Source organism: Molossus molossus, unplaced genomic scaffold, assembly GCF_014108415.1.
Source record: "Molossus molossus isolate mMolMol1 unplaced genomic scaffold, mMolMol1.p scaffold_m16_p_12, whole genome shotgun sequence".
Lineage (NCBI taxonomy): Eukaryota > Metazoa > Chordata > Mammalia > Chiroptera > Molossidae > Molossus > Molossus molossus.
In genome coordinates this window covers 8,256,965-8,284,307 of record NW_023425347.1, presented here as the reverse complement: position 1 = coordinate 8,284,307, position 27,343 = coordinate 8,256,965, and the positions used below count along the sequence as shown (strand labels likewise).

Genomic DNA, 27,343 nt, shown 5'->3' with positions numbered 1-27,343 from the left:
AGGGGTAGATTTTGACCAAATCATATCATAACCCTGAGTCATGGGAGAAAGAGGTGAAGGCACCTGTGCTGGTTCATCCCATGTGTATGTCAGGCAAAGTGATTTTCTGCTTATAGACTCCACGTTCCTCAGAAATAAAGACCATGCCTTTCTTATGTATCTGTGAGGTCTTAGTGCCTAACACTGGGCTGGTTCACAGTAGGTACTTGATAAATGATAAGTGAGTGGAAAGAGGGATGGGTGATTTAGCCAGACACATTAGCTAGGAGGAAAGGAGAAGTAGGCATAGATAGTCAATTCTGAATAATCAACATTTCACTGAATAGTCCTACTTTCAGTCCTTCTCCAGGGGACCTTTAAAAATTAGTTAATGATCCAAGTTCTCAAGACATGTGAACTCAAATGAATTTTAATGACCTGGGATGATGGAATCAAATATTTCATTTTCACCCATGGTCAAGGCCAACAAAATCTTGGGTCCAACTTGGATTGGCACCATGTCCAGTGGTAACCAAGAACCAAGGAAGAGCTATTAAAGCAGTAGGAATATTCCCATATTCCATTACTTCTTGTTGACAATCCCAATCTTAAAGCATTAACCAATAGTTTCCTCTATAATTCCAGCAGATCCAGGGGCTCAGATGCAATTTCAATCTACCAAATAGGACAGAGATTCCAACAGTCTTACAAGATCCACTCTCCCTTTCTATCTCACCAAAAGAATCTTAATTTGTTTGAGGTTGAGGATAATGGTGGCACATTGCAGCTAGGAGTGTTCAGTTAAGTAAAGAAGAGTAAACCTTTATTGCTTTAAGCCCTTGTTTTTCAGAACTTGGTTACTTGCAGCCTAACCCATTTCCTAATTGTTATTCCCAATATACCAGGTAATCAGTTTGAAGAGAGAATTCTAGCAAAGTCTAGGGAACTAAGCAGGTAAATCAAGTGTCTAAAGTTAATACACTGGCTTCACATCAAGAGTTAAACAGGAGAGGATTTAACTATCTGAATGAGACCTATCTCATTCAAGGTAGTTACTTTGGGAGGCAATACCACTATTTCTCAAAACATGTTTGAATCTTTTTTGTACTGTCTTCTGAGAGAACTTCCAGGTTACACAGGTCCATTTTCCTTTATACTTCCACCACATTTAGGGTTAATAATAGCACCAACAACTTGATAACTCACCTCATTGACCAGAAATATCTCCATTCCAAATGACTTTTGATTATTTCAAAAAATGAAATAAATCTTCGAAGGATGAATTTTGTCACCATGGAGGGCATTAACATGACATCACTTGCAGGCTGATTCTAGATTCCTCTCTGTCCTTTCTCAGCAAGACTGTACATAACAGGAAAGCCATTGGGAGAGAAGAGCCCTTGAACAACCACACCTGCTCATAAAGGTTCTGTCCCCTGGTCCACCGCAGAAGTTGAGATTTGGCTGTTGGTCTTCTACCCTTAGTGAACTTTGAAGCCATCTCTATATCTGGGTTAGTTCCCTTAGCTCTGATTTTGTCCTGTCTTGTCTTTGATGACCTTTAAGTATGACTCAAGATGTTATGTTTGCAACAGAACAAAAGGTTCATAAAAGTGAACACAACTAGTCCTAGCCAGGACCAGGAGAAAGTGGCATCTTCAAAGCTGAGTAGTGTCCATTCACAAGTGTGGGTGGTCCTAGAAAAAAACAAAAGAGATGTGTTGCTTGGGGACTCAGTTTGAAGAGCTGCTCAATGGGAGAGAGAATGCTAAAAAAGGTCAGGTCACTAAGCAGGTAAGTCAGCTACCTAAAAGTCAATGGAACGATTGATCATATTGAAAGCAAAAGAGGAGAGGAAGGAGCTGGGAACCAGGGAGCATTGGAGAGTGAGAATGGGTTGAAGGCTGATTCAAAAATAAATGCTGGACTTCAGGTGCCAGCAAAGATGAAGTGAGGCCATAACAGCCTATATCTCCCACTAGTTACAGCTAAAAATCTGGAAAGAATTTGAAAAGCAACTAACTACCTGAGGACTCTGAAAAGTAAACACTAGTAGGTGATTTAGGGAAGAAAGTCAAAACTTGAAGAGTGACAAGTACAGAAGTAAGATTTCTTATTTTTTCCTTCATCTTCTGGTTTTGTCTAAAAAGGTGGGTCACAGACAGAGCTACCGAAAGCAAACAGATCCAAAGTAGGGTATCAAACACTTTGTAATTTTCATTCAATTGTTAGGAGGCTTGGAGCTATTAGTTATTCTATTTTCCAATACACTGTTTAATATAGCACTGAATACATGATGCAAGTTGTCAGTGGATGAGTGATCAACTAATAGCTCTGCTAGTAATTGATTTATTTTTCTTCAATAAAACAAAACAAAAAAACCTCCATCTGTAACCTGATCTTTCTAACAGGACCAAGAAAAGAGATCCCAGTGAGCCTGTGAGTGTGGAAGGAATGACCTCTGTGCCCTTCTTTTTTCCTTGTTTGTCTATCTGTGCCTCAAGGCCAGCCTCAGTTTCAAAGCAGTACACCTTCTGCCATGCAACATCGGCACCTAAAATGTAGTAAATAACCTGTCTTTCTGGACAGAGGAATGCTGGTAAGCAGAGAGTGTGTGGAAATCCAGGTGAGAAGAGCTGGAGACAGGCATTCCTTATTCTGTGACTGAACCAATAAAAATCCTAATTTCACCCCTGAGTTACACATATGTGGAAGACACCCAAAGAAGTATTTAGCAAAGGTTTTGGGAACTGAACTACAATCTAAAACAACTCTAGAACTTCTAGACCCATCCTGGAGTAGTACATGCCTGGGCAGGCATGGAGCCTGGGAAGGGCTTTGAAATCTGAGTTGACATTGGAACCACCAGCCCCCAAAAGTAAGTCAAGACTTACAGTCTGAACCTGACCAGTTTGTTTGCCTACTAAAACAAAGAGACTAATATTATCCAGAGGATTTGTTAACAGACTTTAATATCTTAGAACAGTTTTTGGTTAGAAAGTTTGCACCCAGTTTTCTCTACTGTTAACATGTTACATTCGTATGGTACATTTCTTACAATTAACGAACCAATATTGATACCTTTTTAGGAATTAAAGTTCATAGTTTACTCAGTTTTTCTTAGTTTTTACTTGTCTTTTCCTCCCCAGGATCCCATCCAGGATACCACATTACATTTAGTCATTATGTATCTGTCAGTTCCTCTTGGCTGTGACAGTTTCTCTTGTTTTCGTGTGTTGGATCACCTGGACAGTTTTGAGGCGGACTGCTCAGGTTTTCTGTAGATCCTCATTGGAATTTGTCTGATACTTGTTTCATTAGACGGGGGTTATGAAGTTTTGTTTTTTAGATAAAATTCAAAAAAGATTAAAATTAACCATTTTAAACTGTACAATTCAGTGGCATTTGGTACATTTATTTATTTCTAGTTGCAAAATATTTTTATAACCACAAAAGGAAACCCCATAAGCAGCCACTTTCATTTCCCTCCATCTCTTCAATCCCTGAAACCACCAGTTTGCTTTGTCTATATATAGATGTACCCACTCTGGATATTTCATATAAATGAAATCTTACAATATGTGGCCTTTTGTGTCTGCCTTCTTTCACATAGCAAGTTCTTCAGATTCATCCATGTTGTATTATGTTATCAGTATTTTATTTTTTATAATAATATTCCATTGAATATATTTCATTGTATAGATATACCACATGTTGTATATCCATTCATCTGTTGATAGAAATTTGGGTTGTTTCCATGTTTGGGCTATTGAAAATAATGCTACTAAGAAGATTTGCATACAAATTTTTGTTTGATATCTACTTTCAGTTCTTTTGGATACATATTTAGGAGTGGAATTGTTGGGTCATATAATAAATTTCTATTTAATTTTTTAAGGAATCACCAAACTGTTTTCACAAAGTGACTGTATCATTTCACATTACCACCAGCATTGTGTGCAGGTTCCAGGTTTGTTACATTCTTGGCAATACTTATTGGTGTCTGTATTTTATTCTAGCCCTCCTAGTGAGTGTGAAGTGATATCTCATTATGTTTTTGGAGTGCATTCCCATAATGACTAATGATGGTGAGTACCTTTGTATATGCCACTTGACATCTGTCTATCTTGCTTGGAGAAATACTTGGCTCAAATACTTGGCTCATTTCTTAATGGGGCCTTTTGACTTTTTGTTGTGGAGTTGTTAAGAGTTCTTAATATATTCTGAATACTAGACCTATATTAGATATAAATTTTGCAAATGCTTTCTCTTTTCATTTTCTTGGTAATATCCCTTAATGCACAAAAGTTTTAATTTTGATAAAGTTTAACTTACCTATTTTTTCCTTACGCTATTGTTGTCATATCTGGGAAACCATTGCCAAATCAAAGTCATCAAGATTTACCCATTTTCTTCTAAGAGTTTTATAGTTTTAGTTCTTACATTTATTTTTTTTTAATTTTTTTATTAATTAATTTTTGTTACAGATGTTTCTCCTTTTCCCCCCACTGATTCCCCTCTCCCCTTCACTCCCTGCCCTTTCCCCAGCTTTGTTGTCCATGTCCATTGTTCATCCATACATGCATGTAAGTTCTGTGGTTTATCTCTCCCCCACCACCACCTCTCCTGGGGATTGTCAGTCTGTACCCCACTTCCATGTCTCTGGGACTACCCCATTCCTCAGACTGTGGTGTTCATTATATTCCACAAATAAGTGAGATCATATGATACTTGTCTTTCTCTGTTTGGCTAGTTTCACTTAGGATGATACTTTCCAGGTCCCTCCATGTAGTATCAAAGAATAAGAGATCTTTCTTTCTTACAGCTGCATAGTACTCCATTGTGTATATGTACCATGGCTTTTTTATTCATTTGTCTACTGCTGGACACTTGGGCTGTTTCTAGATCTTAGCTATTGTAAATAGTGCTGCTACAAACATGGGGGTACATATACCTTTCTGATTGGTGTTTCAGGCTTCTTAGGGTATATTCCTAGAAGTGGGATCACTGGGTCAAATGGAAGATCAATTTTTAATTTTTTGAGGTAACACCATATTGTTTTCCATAATGGCTGCACCAGTCTGCATTCCTACCAGCAGTGACTAGAGTCCCCTTTTCTCCACATCCTTGCCAACACTTGTTGTTTCATGATGTGTTGATGCCGACCATTTTGACAGGTGTGAGGTGATACCTCATTGTTGTTTTAATTTGCATCTCTCTGATGATTAGTGATGTTTCTTCATATGTCTCTTAGCCATTTGTATGTCCTGTTTGGAGAGGTGTCTATTTAGTTCCTCTGCCCATTTTTTAATTGGGTTCTTTGTCTTCCTTTTGTGGAGTTGTATGAGCCCTCTATATATATTGGAAATGAACCCATTATCTGATATATCATTGGCAATTATGCTCTCCCATATAGTGGGTAGCCTTTCCGTTTTGATGATTGTATCTTTCGTTGTGCAGAAGCTTTTGAGTTTGATGTAGTCCCATGTGTTCATTTTCTCCTTTGTTTCTATTGCCTTAGGTGATGTATCAGTGAAAATTCTGCTGCATATGATGTCTGAAATTTTGTTGCCTACAGTTTCTTCTAGGATTTTTATGGATTCATGAGTCACATTTAAGTCTTTTATCCATTTTTAGTTTATTCTTGTGTAGGGTGTACTAGACCATCAATTTACACCCTACACAAGAATAAACTCAAAATGGATAAAAGACTTAAGATGGTCTAGTTTCATTTTTCTGCATGTAGCTGTCCAATTTTCCAAATAACATTTATTAAAGAGGCTGTCCTCACTTCGCTGTATGCTCTTGCTGCCTTTGTCAAATATTAATTGAGCATATTGCCTTGGGTCCATTTCTGGGTTCTCTGTTCTGTTCCACTAGTCTATATGCCTGTTCTTGTGCCAGTACCAGGCTTTTTTGATTACAGTGGCTTTGTAGTATAACCTGAATTCTTGTAATGTGATCCCTCCCACTTTTTTCTTCTTTTTCAAGATTGCTGTGGCTATTCAAGATCTTTTTTGGTTTCATATGAATTTTTGCAGTACTTGTTCTAATTCTGTGAAGTATGCCGTTGATAATTTGATGGGGATTGCATTGAATCTATAGATTGCTTTGGGTTATATGGACATTTTAAAGATGTTGATTCTTCCAATCCATGAACAGGGTATGTGCTTCCACTTTTTCATATCTTCCTCTATTTCTTTTTTCAATGACCTGCAGTTTTCTGTGAATAGGTCCTTTATTTCATTGGTTAAGTTTATTTCTAGGTATCTTAATTTTTTTGCAGCAATGGTAGATGGGATTGTTTTCTTAGTTTCTCTTTCTGTGAGTATATAAGAATGCTATAGATTTCTTGACGTTAATTTTGTATCCTGCTACTTTTCCAAATTCATTTATTAAGTCAAGTAAATTATTGATGGAGTCTTTGGGGTTTTCTACGTATAGTATCATGTCATCTGCAAATAATGACAGTTTCACTTCCTCCTTTCCAATTTGGATCCGTTTTATTTTGTCTTGCAGTCTCATTGCTGTGGCTAAGACTTCCTATACTATGTTAAATAAGAGTGGCGAAAGTGGGCATCCTTGTCTTGTTCCTGTTCTTAAGGGAAATGCTTTTAGTTTTTGCGCATTGAATATGATGTTGGCTGTAGGTTTTTCATAGATAGCCTTTATTATGTTGAGGTATGATCCCTCTATTCCCACATTGCTGAGTGCCTTTATCAGAAATGGATGCTGGTTTTTGTCGAAGGCTTTTTCGGCATCTATTGATATGATCATGTGGACTTTATTCTTCATTTTATTTATGTGGTGTATCACGTTTATTGATTTGCAAATATTGTACCAGCCTTGCATCCCTGGGATGAATCCGACTTGGTCACGGCGGATAATTTTTTTGCTGTATTGCTGGATCCGATTTGCTAGTATTTTGTTCAGGATTTTGAAGTCTATGTTCATCAGGAATATTGGCCTGTGGTTTTTTTCTTTGTTGTGACTTTTTCTGGTTTTGGAATTAGAATTATGCTGGCTGCATAAAATGAGTTTGGAAGTCTTCCTTCTTCTTGAATTTTTTTAAAGAGTTTGAGGAGAATGGGTGTTAGTTCTTCTTTGAATGTTCGGTAAAACTCCCCTGTGAAGCCATCCAGGCCTGGTCTTTTGTTTGCTGGGAGAGTCTTGATTACATCTTCAATTTCTTCTGTTGTTATTGTTCTGTTCAAGTTTTCTATCTCTTCCTGGTCGTTTTAGGAGACTATGTGTTTCTAGAAATTTGTCCATTTTGCTTAGATTGTTAAATTTGTTGCCATATAGTTGTTCATAGTAGTTGTTAACAATTTTTTTTGTATTTCTGTCGTGTCAGTTGTTACTTCTCCTCTTTCATTTCAGATTTTGGGTATTTGGGTTCTCTCTCTTTGTTTCTTCGTGAGTCTAGCTAAGGGTCCATCAATCATTTTTATCTTTTCAAAAAAACAGCTCTTTGTTTCATTGATCCTTTGAATTGTTTTTTTGGTCTCTTTGTCATTAATTTCTGCTCTGATCTTTACTATTTCCTTCCTTCTACTTGCTCTGGGGTGTTCTTTTTGTATGCCTCTAGTTCTTTAATTTGTGAGGTTAGATAATCTATTAGAGATTTTTCTTGTTTCTTGAGGTAGGCCTGTAGTGCTATGAACTTACCTCTTAGAACTGCTTTTGCTGCATCCCATAGATTTTGTGTTGTTGTGTCTTCATTTTCATTGGTTTCCAGGAAGTTTTTAATTTCATCCTTGATCTCCTCAGTAACCCATTCATTGTTTAATAACATGCTGTTTAGTTTTCATATGTTCAAATGTCTTTGTAAGTTCTTCTTGCAATTGATTTTTAGTTTCATGCCATTGTGATCTGAGAAGATGCTTGATATGATTTCAATCTTCTTGAACTTGTAGAGACTTAGTTTGTGCCCTAACATGTGGTCTATCTGTGAGAATGTCCCATGTGCATTTGAGAAGAATGTGAATTCTGTAGTTTTGGGGTGTAATTCTCTGTAGATATCTATTAAATCCATTTGGTCTAGTGCTTCATTTAGAGTCTCTGTTTCCTTGCTAATTTTTTGTCTAGAGGATCTATCCAGTGATGTCAGCGGGGTGTTGAAGGCTCCTGCTATGATTGTATTGCTGTCTATTTCTCCTTTGAAGTCCTCCAGAAGATTTTTAATATATTTTGGTGCTCCTATATTGGGTGCATATATGTTTATCAAGGTTATATCTTTCTGTTGGATAGATCCTTTCAATATTATGTAGTTGTCTTCTTTGTCTCTAGTTATGGCCTTCATTCTGAAATCTATTTTATCAGATATGAGTATTGCTACCCTAGTTTTTTTCCCCTTTCTGTTTGCTTGGAAGGTTTTTTACATCCCTTCACTTTCAACTTATGTGAGTCTTTTGTTGTGAGGTGGGTCTCTTCTAATCAACATATAGATGAGTCATAATTTCTTATCCAGTCAGCTACTCTGTGTCCTTTTATGGGAGCATTCAATCCATTTACATTTAAGGGGATTATTGATACGTACTTATTTATTGCCATTTTTGTTTAGTGTGGTTCTATTTTGATTCCCATTTCTCCTGGTATTTAGCAGTTCTTTTAACATTTCTTGCAGTGCTGGTTTGGTGCTAATGTATTCCCTTAGCCTTTTATTTTTATTTTTATTTTTTTTGGTCTGAGAAGCTCTTTATTTGACCTTCTATTTTGAAGCCTTGCTGGGTAGAGTAGTCTTGGATTCAGATCCTTGTTTTTCATGACCTTAATTACTTCATGCCATTCCCTTCTGGCCTGTAGTGTTTTTTTGTGAGAAGTCAGCTGAGAGCCTTATGGGGTTTCCTTTGTAGGTAACCTGTTGCTTCTCTCTTGCTGTTTTTAGGATTCTCTATTTGTCTTGAATTTTTGGCACTTTGATTACTATGTGTCTTGGTGTGGGCTTATTTGGGTTCTTCTTACTTGGGGCTCTCTGTGCTTCTTGAACTTGAATACCATCTTCCTTCACCAAATTAGGGAAGTTTTCTATCACTATTTCTTCATATATATTCTCTAACCCTTGCTCATTTTCTTCTTCTTTGGGGACTCCTATGATGCGAATATTATTCCGTTTCAAGTTGTCCCACAGTTCTCTTAAGCTGTCTTCCTGTTTTTTAATTGTTTTTACCTTTTGGTTTTCTCATTGGTTGATTTTTTCTATCCTATCTTCTAATTCACTGATCTGGTCCTCAGCTTCCTCTACTCTGTTATTTAGACTTTCCAATGTATTTTTTATTTCTGATATGTCATTCTTCATTTCTTCTTGGTGGTTTTTAATTTCCAACTCATTGATTTTCAAAGTTTCTATGTCTTTACTCATGGTGCTCATATCCTTACACATGCTGTTGAGCTTCCTCAAGATCATGGCTCTGAATTCTAGTTCTGTTAACTTGCTTAACTGTACCTCATTTATCTCATCTTACGTAGAGGTCTCTTGTTCTTTCATTTCGCTTTTTTTTTTTTTTCTGTATTTCACCATTTTGGCTATCACAGTGGGCTTTGGAGTCTGCCAAATTTTCCCTGTGGGTGTTGGTGTTCTGCTGTTTGTGGCTCCCTCTCTGGGTTTGGATGAAGCAGGGAGGACCCACTTTAAACACCACTGTCAAGTCTTAATTTTCCTGGTTAGACTTGCTAGCCCAGGGAATGGTAGTTATCCTCTAGCTCTTTTGCCTGGAGGCTATTAGTAGACATCACCTGAAGAACCTTGGTTTCTGAGTTGCCTGAAAAACTTCCTCAGGTGCTCAGTGTAAGAGGATTTCCTGAGGGTGGGGCAGCTGCTGGTTGTTAATGGGCTTCAATTAGCATTTCAATGGCCACCAGGTGGGGTTGAATCTCTGAGGGAGGGGGGCTTCGCCTCTCCCCAGGGCCCTGGGAAGGAGTAAGCTGACCACAGTCCTGTGTGGCTGCACTCAGCAAAAGCTCTGAGCACCCTCCAAATCCCGAGTGTCCCCACACAGTTCCAGTCTAGTCTGCCCTCCCTCTGCCGGAGCCCAAGGTGAGTGGCTGCTGACAATTTAGCCTCTGTCCGGGCTCTGCACCATGAAACCACCTGGGACTTTAACCCGAGGGTGCTGCTCCCAGCTAAGGGCTGCCGAGGCTGCGGCACCAGCCGTCGGCGTAGCACCCAGCCGAGGTCGCAGGACCCAGCCAAGGCAGCCGCTGGTCCCAGCCGAGGCCACTGGACGAAGCCAAGGGCGCAGCTTCCAGCCAAGTCTGCTGGTCCCAGCCCAGGCCACTGAAGACCGTGGGCTCCCGGCCCCCTCTCGCATCCTCGCAAGCCTACCAGGATTGAGTCAGTGTCTCTGGTTATGTGCTCCTCCAATCTGCCTTTCGGTTGCCCCTTTCTGGTGATTTGTCTTTATTTTCATTGTAATTCCAGTTTGGTCCTGGGAGATGGTCTGTGTAGCTTCCATTCACGCCGTCGCCATTTTTTCTCCTCCAGTTCTTACATTTAAATACTTGATCCATTTTTAATTAATTTTTGAAAATGGTATGAGGCAGGAGTTCAAATTCATCTTTTTTCATGTGTATATTAAAATGTCCAAGCACCATTTGTACTTCCCCCCATTGAATGGTCTTGGTACCTTGGTCAAAATCAATTGGCTATAGATGCATGGGTTTATTTCTGGACACTTAATTCCATTCCATTGACCTATGTGTCTATTATTATACCTTTACCACACAGTAGCTTTGTTGTAAGTTTTTAAATTAGTAAGTGTAAGTTATCCAAGTTCTTCTTCTTTTTTTTTTTTATCCTCACCAGAGGACATTTTTTCATTTTTTTGTTCAGATAGAGGGGAGGGAGAGAGAGGGAGAGAGAGGAAGAGAGAAACATCGATGTGAAAGGGACACATCGAATGGCTGCCACCCACACAACCGGGCCAGGGACAAACTGCAACCGAGGTACGTGCCCTTAGCGGGAACCAAACCCAGGTCTCTCTGGACTGCAGGCCGACGCTCTAACCGCTGAACCAAACCGGCCAGGGTTCCAACTTCTTTTTTGATATTGTTTTGACTATTCAGGGCCCCTTCCAATTCCATGTGAATTAGGGGATTGGCTTTTCTATTTCTGCAAAACGTCACTGAAATTTTTATAGGAATTGCATTCAATCTATAGATTGCTTTGGGTAGTCTTGGCATCTTACAACATTAAGTCTGCAATTCATAAACATGGAATGTCTTTTCATTTTAATTGTCTTTTTAAGTTTCAGCAATGTTATATAGTTTTGAGTGTATAATATCTACATTTCTGAGGTTCATTGTAGTCCTAAGCATTTTTTCCTTTTTAATGTTATTATAATTAAAGTTGTTTTCTTAATTTTTTTCATCATTAACTGCCGGTGACTTTTTTGTTTTGACTGGTACCCTGAAACTTGCTGACTTTATTTATTACCTCAAGTAGTTTTATATGTGTGAGTATTCATTAGGTGTTTATATATTTTTAAAAATCTGTCATCAGCAATAGATATTATTTTAGTTCTTCCTTTCCAATTTAGATGCCTTTTTAAAATTTAATTAATGAATTTGCCTAATTTCTTTGGCTACAACTTCCAATACATTGTTGAATAGCAGTAGTGAAAGCAGGCATCCTTGGCTCGATCTTAGGGGGAAAACTTGTATTCTTTTACCATTGATGGTATGATGTTAGCTCTGAATTTTTCATAAATTTTTTTTATCATTTCAGTAAAGTTTCCTCCCATTCCCAGTGTATTGAATGCTTTTATCATGAAAAGGCATTGGATTTTGTCACATGTTTTTCCTCCATCAATTTAGGTGATCGTACTTATTTTCCTTCATTATATTAATGTGTATTATGTTGATTGATTTTCACATGTTGAGCCAGCCTTGCTTTCATAGGATAAATCCCATTTGGTCAGGATGTATAATCCTCTAATGAACTGTTAGATTTGGTTCCTAGTATTTTGTTGAGGATTCTTGCATCTACACCTATAAAAGATATTGGTCTTTACTTTCCTTGTAGTATCTTTGCATGATTTTTATACCAATGTAATGCTGGCCTCATAGAATGAGTTAAGAAGTGTTCTCTTCTAATATTTGGAAGAGTTTAAGATGGACTGGTATTAATATTTCTTTGAACGCTTAGTAGATGTCACCCGTAAAGTCATCTGGTCCTTGACTTTTCTTTTCCAGGAAATTTTAAATTATTGATTCTATCTATTTGTTATACTTCTGCTCAGATTTTATGTATCCTCTTGAGTATATCCAGGAGATAAACTAGAGTCTCACAACATAATATTCAAAATGTGCAGGATTCAATCCAAAATTAATTGACATTTGAAGATCCAGGAAAATGTGCCCGGTTATCTAGGGAAAAGACAATCAATAGCTGCAGCTCTGAGATGAACCAGATGTTAAAATTCTCAGAGAGTCGAAGATCTGAAAAATGGCGGCGGAGTGAATGGAGCTACACAGACCATCTCCCAGGACCAGTCTGGATTTACAACGAAAATAAAGACAAATCGTCAAGAAGGGGCAACTGAAAGACACCTTGGAGGACCACATAACCAGGGACACCGACTCAATCCTGGTAGGCTTCCGAGGACGCAAGAGGGGGCTGGGAGCCCATGGTCCGCAGCGGCCTGGACCAGGGGACTCGGTGGGAAGATGATGCTGTCACCTTGACTGCGACCCCACCTGAGTCCTGTGAACTCTGCTGCTTGCTAAGCACTCGGCTGATGCCGCACGGACTGGCACGACTGTGGCTTAGTCCTAGGGATTCTGCTGAGTGCAACACCCTCCTCTGGTGCCAAAGCCACGGCCGCCTTGGCTGGAAGCAGCGCCCTCAGGTTAAAAGTCCCAGGTGGCTTCACGATGCAGAGTAGAGACAGAGGCTAAATTGGCAGCAGCCACTCACCTTGGGCTCCGGCAGAGGGAAGACAGACTGGACTGGAACTGGATGGGGTCACTCGGGTTTTGGAGGGTGTTAGGAGCTTTTGCTGAGTGCAGCCACACAGGACTGTGGTCATTTTACTCCTTCCCAGGGCCCTGGGGAGAGGCGGAGCCCCCCTCCCTCAGAGATTCAACCCCACCTGGTGGCCATTGAAATGCTAATTGAAGCCCATTAACAACCAGCAGCTGCCCCACCCTCAGGAAATCCTATTACACTGAGCAACTGAGGGAATTTTTCAGGCAACTCAGAAACCAAGGGTCTTCAGGTAATGTCTACTAATAGCCTCCAGGCAAAAGAGCTAGAGGATAACTACCATTCCCTGGGCTAGCAACATTAGCCAGAAAAGCTAAGACTTGACAGTGGTGTTTAAAGTGGGTCCTCCCTGCTTCATCCAAACCCAAGAGAGGGAGCCACAAACAGCAGAACACCAACACCAACAAGGAACATTTGGCAGACTCCGAAGCCCACTGTGATAGCCAAAATGGTGAAAAACAGAAAAAAAAGCGAAATGAAAGAACAAGAGACCTCTACGTAAGATGAGATAAATGAGGTACAGTTAAGCTAGTTAACAGAACTAGAATTTAGAGCCATGATCTTGAGGAAGCTCAACAGCATGTGTAAGAATATGAGCACCATGAGTTAAGACATAGAAATTTAGAAAATCAACGAGTTGGAAATTAAAAACCACCAAGAAGAAATGAAGAATGACATATCAGAAATGAAAAACACATTTGAAGGTCTAAAGAGCAGAGTAGGGGAAGCTGAGGATGAGATCAGTGAATTAGAAGACAGGGTAGAAAAAATCAACCAATCAGAAAACCAAAAGGAAAAAAAAAAAAAAACAATTAAAAAACAGGAAGACAGCTTAAGAGAACTGTGGGACAACTGGAAACGTAATAATATTTGCATCTCAGGAGTCCCTGAAGAAGAAGAAAATGAGCAAGGGTTAGAGAATATATTCAAAGAAATAGTGACAGAAAACTTCCCTAATTTGGTGAAGGAAGAGGGCATTCAAGTTCAAGAAGCACAGAGAGCCCCAAGTAAGAAGAACCCAAACAGGCCCACATCAAGACACATTGTAATCAAAGTGCCAAAAATTAAAGACAAAAAGAGAACCCTAAAAGCAGCAAAGATAAGCAACAGTTTACCTACAAAGGAAACCCCATAAGGCTCTCAGCTGACTTCTCACAAAAAAACACTACAAGCCAGAAGGGAATGGCATGAAGTAATTAAGGTCATGAAAAACAAGAATCTGAATCCAAGACTACTCTACCCAGCAAGGCTATCATTCAAAATAGAAGGTCAAATAAAGAGCTTCCCAGACAATAGAAAGGCTAAGGGAGTACATTAGCACCAAATCAGCACTGCAAGAAATGTTAAAAGGACTGCTGTAATTACCAGGATAAATGGGAAAAAAAATAGAACCACACTAAACAAAAATGGCAATAAACAAGTACATATCAATAATCACCTTAAATGTAAATGGATTGAATGCTCCCATAAAAAGACACAGAGTAGCTGATTGGATAAGAAATCATGACTCATCTATATGTTGTTTACAAGAGACCCACCTCACAACAAAAGACTCACATAGATTGAAAGTGAAGGGATGGAAAAAAATCTTCCAAGCAAACGGAAAAGAAAAAAAAGCTGGGGTAGCAATACTCATATCTGATAAAATAGGTTTCAGAATGAAGGCCATAACTAGAGACAAAGAAGGCCACTACATAATATTGAAAGGATCTATCCAACAGAAAGATATAACCTTGATAAACATATATGCACCCAATATAGGAGCACCAAAATATATTAAAAATCTTCTGGAGGACTTAAAAGGAGAAATCAATAGCTATACAATCATAGCAGGAGCCTTCAGCACCCCGCTGACATCACTGGATAGATCCTCTAGACAAAAAATTAGCAAGGAAACAGAGACTCTAAATGAAGCACTAGACCAAATGGATTTAATAGATATCTACAGAGAATTACACCCCAAAACTACAGAATTCACATTCTTCTCAAGTGCCCATGGGACATTCTCACAGATAGACCACATGTTAGGGCACAAACTAAGTCTCTACAAGTTCAAGAAGATTGAAATCATATCAAGCATCTTCTCAGATCACAATTGCATGAAACTAGAAATCAATTATAAGAACATTCAAAGATATTTGAATGGAAGCTAAATAGCATGTTATTAAACAATGAATGGGTCACTGAGGAGATCAAGGAATAAATTAAAAACTTCCTGGAAAACAATGAAAATGAAGACACAACAACACAAAATCTATGGGATGCAGCAAAAGCAGTTCTGAGAGGGAAGTTCATAGCACTACAGGCCTATCTCAAGAAATAAGAAAGATCTCTAATAGACTCTCTAGCCTCACAACTTCTAAAAGAACACCCCAGAGCAAGTAGCAGGAAGGAAATAGTAAAAATCAGAGCAGAAATAAATAACATAGAGATAGAAAAAACAATTCGAAGGATCAATAAAACAAAGAGCTGGTTTTCGAAAAGATAAACAAGATTGATGGATCCTTAGCTAGACTCACCAAGAAACAGAGAGAGAACCCAAAACACAAAATCAGAAATGAAAGAAGAGAGGTAACAACTGACACCACAGAAGTACAAAAGATCGTTAACAACTACTATGAACAATTATATGACAACATATTCGACAATCTAAGCAAAATGGACAAATTTCTAGAAACACATAGTCTCCCAAAATTGGACCAGGAAGAGATAGAAAACTTGAACAGACCAATAACAACAGAAGTAATAGAAGATGTAATCAAGACTCTCCCAGCAAACAAAAGACCAGGCCCAAATGGCTTCACGGGGGAGTTTTACCGAATTTTCAAAGAAGAACTAACACCCATTCTCCTCAAAGTATTTCAAAAAATTCAAGAAGAAGGAAGACTTCCAAAGTCGTTTTATGCAGCCAGCATAATTCTAATTCCAAAACCAGAAAAAGACACAACAAAGAAAGAAAACTACAGGCCAATATCTCTGATGAACATAGATGTCAAAATCCTGAACAAAATATTAGCAAATCGGATCCAGCAATACACCAAAAAAATTATCCACCATGACCAAGTGGGATTCATCCCAGGAATGCAAGGCTGGTACAATATTTTCAAATCAATAAATGTGATACACCACATAAATAAAATGAAGAATAAAAGCTACATGATCATATCAATAAATGCCCCAAAAAGCCTTCGACATAATCCAGCATCCATTTCTGATAAAAACGCTCAGCAATGTGGGAATAGAGGGATCCTATCTCAACATAATAAAGGCCATATATGAAAGACCTACAGCCAACATCATATTCAATGGGCAAAAACTAAAAGCAGTTCTCTTAAGAACAGGAACAAGGCAAGGATGCCCACTTTCGCCACTCTTGTTTAACATAGTACGGGAAGTGTTTTTGCCACAGCAGTCAGACAGGAAGAAAAAATAAAAGGGATCCAAATTGGAAAGGTGGAAGTGAAATTGTCCTTATTTGTAGATGACATGATGGTATACATAGAAAATCCCAAAGACTCCATCAAAAGTTTAGCAGACTTAATAAGTGAATTTGGCAAAGTAGCAGGATACAATAATAACGTCAAGAAAACTATGACATTCTTATACACCAACGATGAACTCATTGAAAGAGAAACTAAGAAAATAATCCCATTTACCATTGCGGGAAAAAAAAAAAATTAAGATACCTAGGAATAAACTTAACCAAGAAATAAAGGACCTATTCACAGAAAACTACAGGTCATTGAAAAACGAAATAGAGGAGGATATAAAAAAAGAGGAAGCACATACCCTGTTCATGGATTGGGAGAATTAACATCATTAAAATGTCCATATTACCCAAAGCAATCTATAGATTCAATGCAATCCCCATCAAAATACCAGCAGCACACTTCACAGAATTATAACAATTACTTTAATAGTTCATAAGGAACCAAAAAAGGCCTCGAATAGCCACAGCAATCTTGAAAAGGAAGAACAAAGTTGGAGGGATCACAATACCAGATTTCAGGTTATACTACAAAGCCACTGTAATCAAAACAGCCTGGTACTGGCACAAGAACAGGGATATAGACCAGTGGAACAAAACAGAGAACCCAGAAATGGACCCAAGGCAATATGCTCAATTAATATTTGACAAAGGTGGCAAGAGCATACAGTAGAGTAAGGATACCTCTTTAATAAATGGTGCTGGGAAAATTGGACAGCTACTTGCAGGAAAATGAAACTAGACCATCAACTTACACCCTACACAAGAATAAACTCAAAATGGATAAAAGACTTAAATGTGACTCATGAATCCATAAAAATCCTAGAAGAGACTGTAGGGAACACAATTTCAGACATCATACGCAGCAGAATTTTTACTGACACATAACCTAAGGCAATAAAAACAAAGGAGAAAATGAACACATGGGACTACATCAAACTCAAAAGCTTCTGCACAGCAAAAGATACAATCATCAAAACGGAAAGGCTACCCACTGTATGGGAGAGCATAATTGCCAATGATATGTCAGATAAGTGCTTAATTTCCAATACATATACAGTGCTCATACAATGCCACAAAAGGAAGACAAAGAATCCAATTAAAAAATGGTCAGAGGAACTAAATAGACACCTCTCCGAACAGGACATACAAATGGCTAAGAAACATATGAAGAAATGCTCATTATCGCTAATCATCAGAGAGATGCAAATTAAAACAACAATGAGGTATCACCTCACACCTGTCAGAATGGCCGCCATGAATAAATCACAATCAACAAGTGTTGGTGAGGGTGTAGAGAAAAGGGGACTCTAGTACACTGCTGGTGGGAATGCAGACTAGTGCAGCCATTATGGAAAACAATATGGTGTTACCTCAAAAAATTAAAAATTGAACTTCCATTTGACCCAGTGATCCCACTTCTAGGAATATACCCTAAGAAGCCTGAAACACCAATCAGAAAGATATATGTACCCCCATGTTTGTAGCAGCACTATTTACAATAGCTAAGATCTAGAAACAGCCCAAGTGTCCAGCAGCAGACGAATGGATAAAAAATCTGTGGTACATATGCACAATGGAGTACCACGCAGCTGTAAGAAAGAAAGATCTCTTATCCTTTGAGACTACATGGAGGGACCCGGAAAGTATCATCCTAAGTGAAACAAGCCAAACAGAGAAAGACAAGTTTCATATGATCTCACTTATTTGTGGAATATAATGAACATAACAGTCTGAGGAATGGAGTAATCCCAGAGACATGGAAGTTGGGTACAGACTGACAATCCCCAGAAGAGGAGGGTGGTGGGAGAGAGATAAACCACAGAACTTATATGCATGTATGCATGAACAGTGGACATGGACAACAAACTGGGGAAAGGGCAGGACGGGAGGGGGAGTGGGGAATCAGTGGGGGGAAAAGGAGAAACATCTTAACAAAATTAATTAATAAAAAAAAAAATAAAAGAAAAAAAAGTATAAAAAAAATCTCAGACAGTCTTCAAAACGCTATTATAACTATACTTTGTGAGGTTAAAAAAAAATTAACATACTAAATAAATGGAAAGATTGAAAAAAATCTCATCTGAGAAATGGAAAGTATAGAAAAGAACCAAGTGGAATTTTTAAACCTAAAATATATATCTTCAATGAAAATATCCTGGGTAGGTTCTATAGCAGAATGAGGGTAACAAAGAAAAGAGTCAGTAAAGTTGAACACAGATTAATAGAAAATATACAGTTTGAAGGATAGAGGACATTTAAAAAATTAACTAAGTATCATGGGCCTGTGGAACAATATCAAACAATTGAACATTTGTGTCATTGGAATCCCAAAGGAGAGGAGAAAACGATTGGTGGAGAAAAAAACGTTTTATTTATTTTTTATTTTTTTATCCTCACCTGAGGACATTTTTCCATTTTTTGTACAGATAGAGTGGGAGGGAGAGAGAGGAAGAGAGAGAGAGAGAAACATCGACGTGAAAGGGACACATTGAGTGGCTGCCACCCGCACAACCAACCAGGGACGGGGACAAACTGCAACCGAGGTACATGCCCTTAGCGGGAACCGAACCCGGGTCTCTCCAGACCGCAGGCGGATGCTCCAACCGCTGAGCCAAACCGGCCAGGGTGAAAAAAACGTTTTAAATGATAACAGCAATTTTTCAAATTTGTAGAAGACAAAAATTTAAAATTCAAGAAGCATAACAAAATACAGTATAAAGAAACTCATACCCTGAAGAAAACAACACTTTACATATAAATATATATATATATATTACATATAAAATATATATATATGTATAAAATTTAAATTCCTCTGGAAAATGTTAAAAACAAGCTATGTTATTAGGTATCCACAAAGTATCTCGGTAAGTGACTGGCTGGACCTGTATAGTAACCCATCCTTCTTTCTATTATGCCATGGGTATTCTCTAAACAAGTCTGTGCCTTGACTTTAACACTGTTCTTGCCTGGGCATGGCTCCACCTTAAATGTCCAGTCCCCCACATGACACACATGGAAACTGCTGAATTGACACTGCTTAGAAATATTGTTCCTGCTTGTGAAGGGGTTCAGAACAGGCTTCCCAAAAATGTTCTAACTGGCATTTAAGAGCTCAAGAGAAACTCCTACCTGTCCCTTAAAGAATTTAAGTTTAGGGCCTTCCTAATATTAAGAGTTATCATCAGAAATAACTTCTTAAGACCTATCTACAGGGCAGGGCACTCTCCTAATTATTAAAACATCTGTTCTTCTTATCATCCTGCAAATGACCCTCCTCCCTCTTGAAGCCTCAGGGTCAGGGTCTCTGACTCTTTCATGTATGTAATTTAATGTGGTTATTTTCTCTTGTTAATCTGTCTCATATCAATTTAATTATTAGGCCAGCTGGAAGAACCTAGAGGGGTAGAGGAAAATGTATTTCTCCCCTACAGTTGCACAGTTAGAAATATACTTACATAAAAATCAGCTTCTGAAAACCATCCATTATCTATTAAGAGTTTGCACCTTCATTTTCAGTGATCAATTTCTAACTTAAGGGACATTGATTGGAAGAGTTTTACAGATGCAATTGCCAGGAACAAAGTGAAGTGCAGTGAGGAACCAGCAGCGGTGTTCAAGACATGACGGGAAGTGGAGAATGTGATCACTCAGGTTACTGAAGGGCAGCAATGAGCAGGTTGCTGTTAGCTTAAAATGGCTCTGCACAGACTGGCTACAAACTTTATTAAAGTGACTATTGGGCCTTTAAATTTAAATATCATACTTATAATAAATAATTAAGTAGGAATTCTTGCTAATTTCTGGTTTTCCTCTGTTTTCATGAGTTTCCAACTGCCTAGCCTGTTGTGATAGTGACAGCTGAGGCCAGATCACCTTACCTTGTTTGTCATCCCCATCATCTTCTCCCTCTGCTGGGAATGCAAGCCCTGCTGGTAACCTGACCTCCATGGTACTGCCATCCTGAGCAGCTACCCCAACTTCTTTCCACTTGACATGACACCCTTTTCCTCTTTTTGATACACTCTGAATTCTTGTCACCTGGAAACAAACAAATAAAAAATTTAAGCCCTCACCAAATGGTTTTTTTTTCCACTTCTAAAATCTGGCTCTGCCCTCCAAGTGGTACATTCCCCTTTTCCAAATCTCTCTTTATCTTCAGGGTAGTCAACATTTTTCTATTACTTTTCTGAAAGTCAATATTCCTCCCCTGTGAGGCCCGTGCCAACAGCTCTGCTATACTGTTTCTTAATCTTCACCCTCCTATCCTGATCATCTCCGGTAAGGTCTCATAGGTCTCTAGGAACTCTTCATCTGTGCTCTAAACTCACTGCTCCTCCAAGCCTCTCCTTACATAGCCTCCAATCTTTAGCTTATGCTGGTACTTCCTCCTGGCTGCTCACTCATCCCAATAACAATCTCCTGATCTGCCTTTGGACCCAAGTTTTGAGTCACCTCTATAAAAGAATCACAGTTAGAGAAAAAGTGGTGGTGGAGGGAATGGAAGCTACACAGACCATCCCCAGGACCAAACTGGAATTACAACTAAAATAAAGACAAATCATCAAAAAAAAAAGGCAACAGAAAAGCAGCTGGAGAGAACCAATATAACCAGGGACAAAAAAAGGATGCTGAATCAAGACTGGTAGGTCTGCAGAGGTGTCAGAGGGTGAGCTTGGAGCCCACAGACAGCAGCTGCTTCAGCTGTGAGCAGCTCCCTTGGGGTTAAAATCCCAAGCAAGCTCCACAGCACAAAGGATTGGGATAGAGCACTAAATTAGCTACAGCCACTCACCTTGGGCTCTGGCAGAGGGAGGATGGACTGAACTGGAACTGTGTGGAGACACTCCAAATTTGGAGGGCACTCAGAATTTTTGCTGAGTCACGGCCACACAAAACAGTGGTCATCATGCTCTGGGAGCCTCTTCCTAGAGCTCTGGGAAGAAGCAGCAGCCCCTCCCTCAGAGATTTAACCCCACCCAGCTGGGGCAGAGAAAAGCAAATTGAGGCTCATTAAAATCCAGCATCTACCCTTCCCTCTAAAAATCCTCTTATGCTAAACATCTGAGGGAGTTTTTTTATTCAGCTGAAAGCTACAACCCAAAGCTCATCAAGTAACTGAGACTAATAGCCTCAAAGCAAAAAGCTAGAAGAAACTGAACCTTTCCTGGGCTTTCAATCTACCCAGGAAAATAGGACTTAACAATGGTGTTTAATGTGGTTCTCCCACACTCATCCAAACCCAGGAGAGGGAGCCACAAACAGCAGAACACCAACACACACAGGGAAAATTTGGCAGGCTCCTAAATCCACTGAGATAGCCAAAATGGTAAAACAAAGAAACAAATCCCACATGAAAGAGCAAGAGAACTCTATTGAAGATGAGATCAATGAAATGCAGTTAAGCAAGTTATCAGAGGTAGAATTCAGAGCCATGACCTTGAGGAAGCTCAACAGCATGAGTAAGAACATCAACACCATGAGTAAAGATATAGAAACATTGAAAATCAACCAATTGGAAATAAAAAACCACCAAGAAGAAATGAACAATGACATAGCAAAAAATAAAAAAACACATTGGAAGAAATAACTAGCAGAGTAGAGGAAGCTGAGGACCAGATAAGGGAATAAGAACACAGGGTAGAAAAAAAATCAACCAATCAGAAAAACAAAAGGAAAAAACAGAAAAACAGCTCAAGAGAACTGTGGGACAACCAGAAATGTAACAGCATTCGCATCACAGGAGTTCCAGAAAAAGAGGAAAATGAGCAAGGGTTAGAGAATATATTTCAAGAAATAGTGACAGAAAACTTCCCTAACGAGGTGAAGGAAGGAGACTTTCAAGTTCAAGAAGCCCAGAGAGCACCAAGAAGGAAGAAACCAAAAAGGCTCACACCAAGACACATAATAATTCAAATGCCAAAAATTAAAGATAAAAGAGAATCCTAAAGGCAGCAAGAGATAAGCAACAGGTTACCCACAAAGAAACCCCAATAAGGCTATCAGCTTACTTTTCAAAAGAAACCAGAAGGGAAGGGCATGAAGTAATCAAGGACATGAAGAACAAGGATCTGAATCCAAGACTACTCTATTTACCAAGGCTATCATTCAAAATAGAAGGTCAAATAAAGAGCTTCCCAGACAAAACAAAGAAAAAAAAGCTAAGAGAATATATTAACACCAAACAAGCATTGCAAGATATGCTAAGAGGACTGCTGTAATTAGTAGAAGAAATAGGAAGAAAAATATAACCACAATAAACAAAAATGGCAATAAATGGCAATAAATTAATAAGTACATATAAATAATCACCTTAAATGTAAATGATTTGAATGCTCAGATCAAAAGACACAGAGTAGCTGATTGGATAAGAAAGCATTACTCACATATATGTTGTTTACAAGAGACCCACCTCACAACAAAAGACTCACATAGGTTGAATGTGAAAAGATGGAAAAAAATCTCCAAGAAAACAGAAAGGGGAAAAAAATGCTACTGTAGGAATACTCATATCTGATAAAATAGATTTCAAAATGAAGGCCATAACTACAGACAAAGAAGGCAACTACATAATATAGAAAGGATCTATCAAACAGGAAGATATAACCTTGGTAAACATATATGTACCCAATATAGGAGCACCAAAATATATTTTAAATCTGGAGAACTTCAAAGGAGAAATCAACAGCAATGCAATCATAGCAGGGGACTTCAACACCCAGCTGACATCACAGGATAGATCCTCTAGACAAATAATTAACAAGAAAACAGAGACTCTAAAGGATGCACTAAATCAAATGGATATAATAGATATCTACAGAGAATTGGACGCCAAAAATGCAGAATTCACATTCTTCTCAAGTGCACATGGGACATTCTCAAAGATAGACCACATGTTAGGACACAAACAAAATCTCTACAAGTTCAAGAGGATTGAAATAATATCAAGTATCTTCTCAGATCAAATAACATGAAACTAGAAATTAATTGCAACAAGAACATGCAAAGACATTTGAACACATGGAGGCTAAATAGCATGTTATTAAACAATGAATGGGTTACCACGAAGACCAAGGAAAAAATTAAAAACTTTCTGGAAACCCATGAAAATGAACACACAACAACACAAATTCTATGGGATGCAGCAAAAGCAGTTCTGAGAGGGGAGTTCATAGCACTTCAGGCCTACCTCAAGAAACAAGAAAAATTTCTAATAGATTATCTAATCTCACAACTTAAAGAACTAGAAATCAAACAGAAAAGAAAATTCCAGAACAAGTAGAAGGAAAGAAATAGTAAAGATCAGAGCAGAAATAAATGACATAAAGACAAAAAAAAAAAAATTAATTCAAAAGATCAATGAAACAAAGTTCTGGATATTCAAAAAGATAAACAAGATTGGTGGAAGCTTAGCTAGACTCACCAAGAAAGAGATGGTGAAAACCCAAGTACACAAAATCAGAATTGAAAGAGAAGTAACAACTGACATCACAAAAAATACAAAGAATCATTAAAATATACTATGAAAAATTACACAGCAACAAATTGAATAATCTAAGAGAAATGGACAAATTTTTAGAAACCCATTGTCTCCCAAAATTGAACCAAGAAGAGATAGAAAACTTGAACAGACCAATAACAACTAAGGAAATGGAAGATGTTAAGAAACTCCCAGCAAACAAAAGCACAGGCCAGGACAACTTCATGGGGGAGTTTTCCCAAACATTCAAAGAACACCCATTATCCTCAAACTATTCCAAAAAAAAATTCAAAAAGAAGGAAGACTTCTAAACTTGTTTTATGAGGCCAGCATAGTTCTGATTCCAAAACCAGAAAAAGACATGACAAAGAAAGAAAACTACAGGCCAATATCCCTGGTGAACATAGATGCCAAAATCCTGAACAAAATTCTAGCAAATTGGATCCAACAATACATTAAATAAATTATTCAACAGGACCATGTGGGATTCATCCCTGGGATGCAGGCTGGTACAATATTCACAAATCAATAAATGTGATACACCACATAGACAAAATGAAAGATAAAAACCATATGATCATATCAGTAGATGCTGAAAACATTCGACAAAATTCAGCACCCATTTCTCATAAAAACACTCAGCAATGTGGAAATAAAGGGATCATATCTTGACATAATAAAGGCTATATATGAAAATCCTACAGCCAACATCATAGTCAATGGGAAAAAAACTAAAAGCATTTCCCTTAAGAACAGGAATAAGACAGGGATGCCCACTTTCACCACTCTTATTTAGCATAGTACTGGAAGTCTTAATCAAGGCAATTAGACAAGAAGAAAAAGTAAAAGGGACCCAAATTGGAAAGGAGGATGTGAAACTGTCATTATTTGCAGATGACATGATATTGAACATAGAAAACCCTAAAGACTCCATCAAAAATCTACTCGACTTAATAAATGAATTTGGCAAAGTAGCAGGATAAAAAACGACAAGAAATTGATGGCATTCTTGTACACCGAGGATGAACACACAGAAAGAGTAAGAGAAAAAAACAATCCCATTTACCATCACAGCAAAAAAATTAAGATACCTACAAATAAACTTAACCAAAGAAGTAAAGGACCTATTTGCAGAAAACTACAGGACATTGAAAAAAGAAATAGAGGATCTTGAAAACTGGTGTCGGAGTGAATGGAAGCTACACTGACCATGTTCCAGGACCAAACTGGAATTACAACAAAAATAAAGACAAATTGTCAGGGAAAAGTAACAGAAAAGCAGATTGCGAGGGCCATATAACCAGGGACCCTGACTCGATCCTGGTAGGTTTGCAGAGGTGAAAGAGGTGGGCTGGGAGCCCTGGGACTGCAGTGGCTTTAGCTGTGAGCAGCGCCCTCGGGTTAAACTCCCAAGCAGCTCCACAGCACAGAGTCAGGACAGACACTAAAATAGCCACAGCCACTTACCTTGAGCTCCATCAGAGGGAGGGCAGACTGGACTGGAACTGTGTGGGGACACTCAAGATTTGGAGGGTGCTCAGAGCTTTTGTTGAGTTGCAGCCAGGCAGGACGGTGGTCATCTTACTCCTTCCCAGGGCCCTGGGGAGAGGCGGCAGCTCCTCCCTGGGAGATTCAACCCCACCCCGTGGCCTTTGAAATGCTAATTGAGGTCCATTAACAACCAGCATCTACCCCACCCTCGGGAAATTTCCTTATGCTGAACACCTGAGGGAGTTTTTCACTAAACTGAGAAGCCAAGGCACTTCAAGTAACTGCTACTGATAGCCTCCAGGCAAAAAGTTACAGGATAACTGTACCTTTCTTGGACTAGCAACACTAACCAGAAAAGTAAGACTTGACAGTGGTGTTTAACGTGGGTCCTCCCTGGCTCAGCCAAACCCAGGAGAGAGAGCCACCAACAGCAGAACACCAACACCCACAGGGAAAATTTTGCAGGTTCCAAAGCCCACTGTGATAGCCAAAATGGTGAAACACAGAAACAAAAGCCAAATAAAAAAACAACAAACGTCTACCGAAGATGAGATAAAGGAGATGCAGTTAAGCAAGTTAACAAAATTAGAATTCAGAGCCATGATCTTGAGGAAGCTCAACAGCATGTGTAAGGACATGAGCACCATGAGTAAAGACATAAAAAAGTTGAAAATCAACCAGTTGAAAATTAAAAACCACCAAGAAGTAATAAAGAATGACATATCAGAAATAAAGAACACATGGGAAGGACTAAACAGCAGAATAGAGAAAGCTGAGAACCGGATCAGTGAATTAGAAGACAGGGTAGAAAAAAAATCAACTAATCAGAAAACCAAAAGGAAAAAACAATTAAAAAACAAGAAGACAGTTTAAGAGAACTGTGGGACAACTGGAAACATAATAATATTTGCATCATAGGAGTCCCCGAAGAAGAAGAAAATGAACAAGGGTTAGAGAATATATTTGAAATGATAGTGACAGAAAAATTCCCTAATTTGGTGAAGTAAGAAGGCATTCAAGTTCAAGAAGCACAGAGAGCACCAAGTAAGAAGAACCCAAATAGGCCCACATCAAGACACATAGTGCCAAAAATTGAAGACAGTGAAATAATTCTAAAAACAGCAAGAGAAAAGCAACAGGTGACCTACAAAGGAAACCCCATAAGGTTCTCAGCTGACTTCTCAACAGAAACACTACAGGACAGAAGGGAATGGCATGAAGTAATCAAGGTAATGAAAAACAAGGATCTGAATCCAAGACAACTCTACCCAGCAAGGCTATCATTTAAAATAGAAGGTCAAATAAAGAGCTTCCCTGACAAAAAATAAAAAAAGCTAACAGAATACATTAGCACCAAACCAGCACTGCAAGAAATGTTAAAAGGACTGCTGTAATTAGTAGAAGAAATAGGAAGACAAATATAACCACACTAAACAAAAATGGCAATAAATGAATACATATCAATAATCACCTTAAATGTAAATGGATTGAATGTTCTGATAAAAATACACAGAGTAGTTGATTGGATAAGAAAGCACGACTTATCTATATGTTCTTTACAGGAGACCCACCTCACAACAAAAGACTCACATAGATTGAAAGTGAAGGGATGGAAAAATTCTTCCAAGCAAACGGGGGAAAAAAAAAAAAGCTGGGGTAGCAATACTCATATCTGATAAAATAGATTTCAAAATGAAGACCATAACTAGAGACAAAGAAGGCCACTACATAATATTTAAATGATCTATCCAACAGGATGATATAACCTTGATAAACATATATGCACCCAATATAGGAGCACCAAAGTATATTAAAAAACTTCTGGAAGACTTCAAAGGAGAAATCTATAGCAATACAATCATAAAAGGGGACTTCAACACCCCGCTGACATCACGGGATAGATCCTCTAGACAAAAAA

The 27,343-nt window shown here is 38.4% G+C and overlaps 1 long non-coding RNA gene across 6 annotated transcripts in view; it reads right to left on the bottom strand.

The window, feature by feature from the left end:
* The window catches only part of LOC118626345, a 209,221-nt gene that overhangs the window by 45,968 nt on the left and 135,910 nt on the right, over nt 1–27,343 (bottom strand). For 4 of the 6 annotated variants that reach the window (XR_004958899.1, XR_004958898.1, XR_004958900.1 and 1 more), the window contains 2 exons: nt 20,336–20,495; nt 1,186–1,676 (listed from right to left, as the gene is read on the bottom strand). This is a non-coding gene — a long non-coding RNA (uncharacterized LOC118626345). Of the gene's footprint in view, nt 1–1,185; nt 1,677–20,335; nt 20,496–21,249; nt 21,298–25,401; nt 25,435–27,343 lie in introns of those variants that run through there. The other 2 variants (XR_004958903.1, XR_004958902.1) reach the window with 2 other exon arrangements.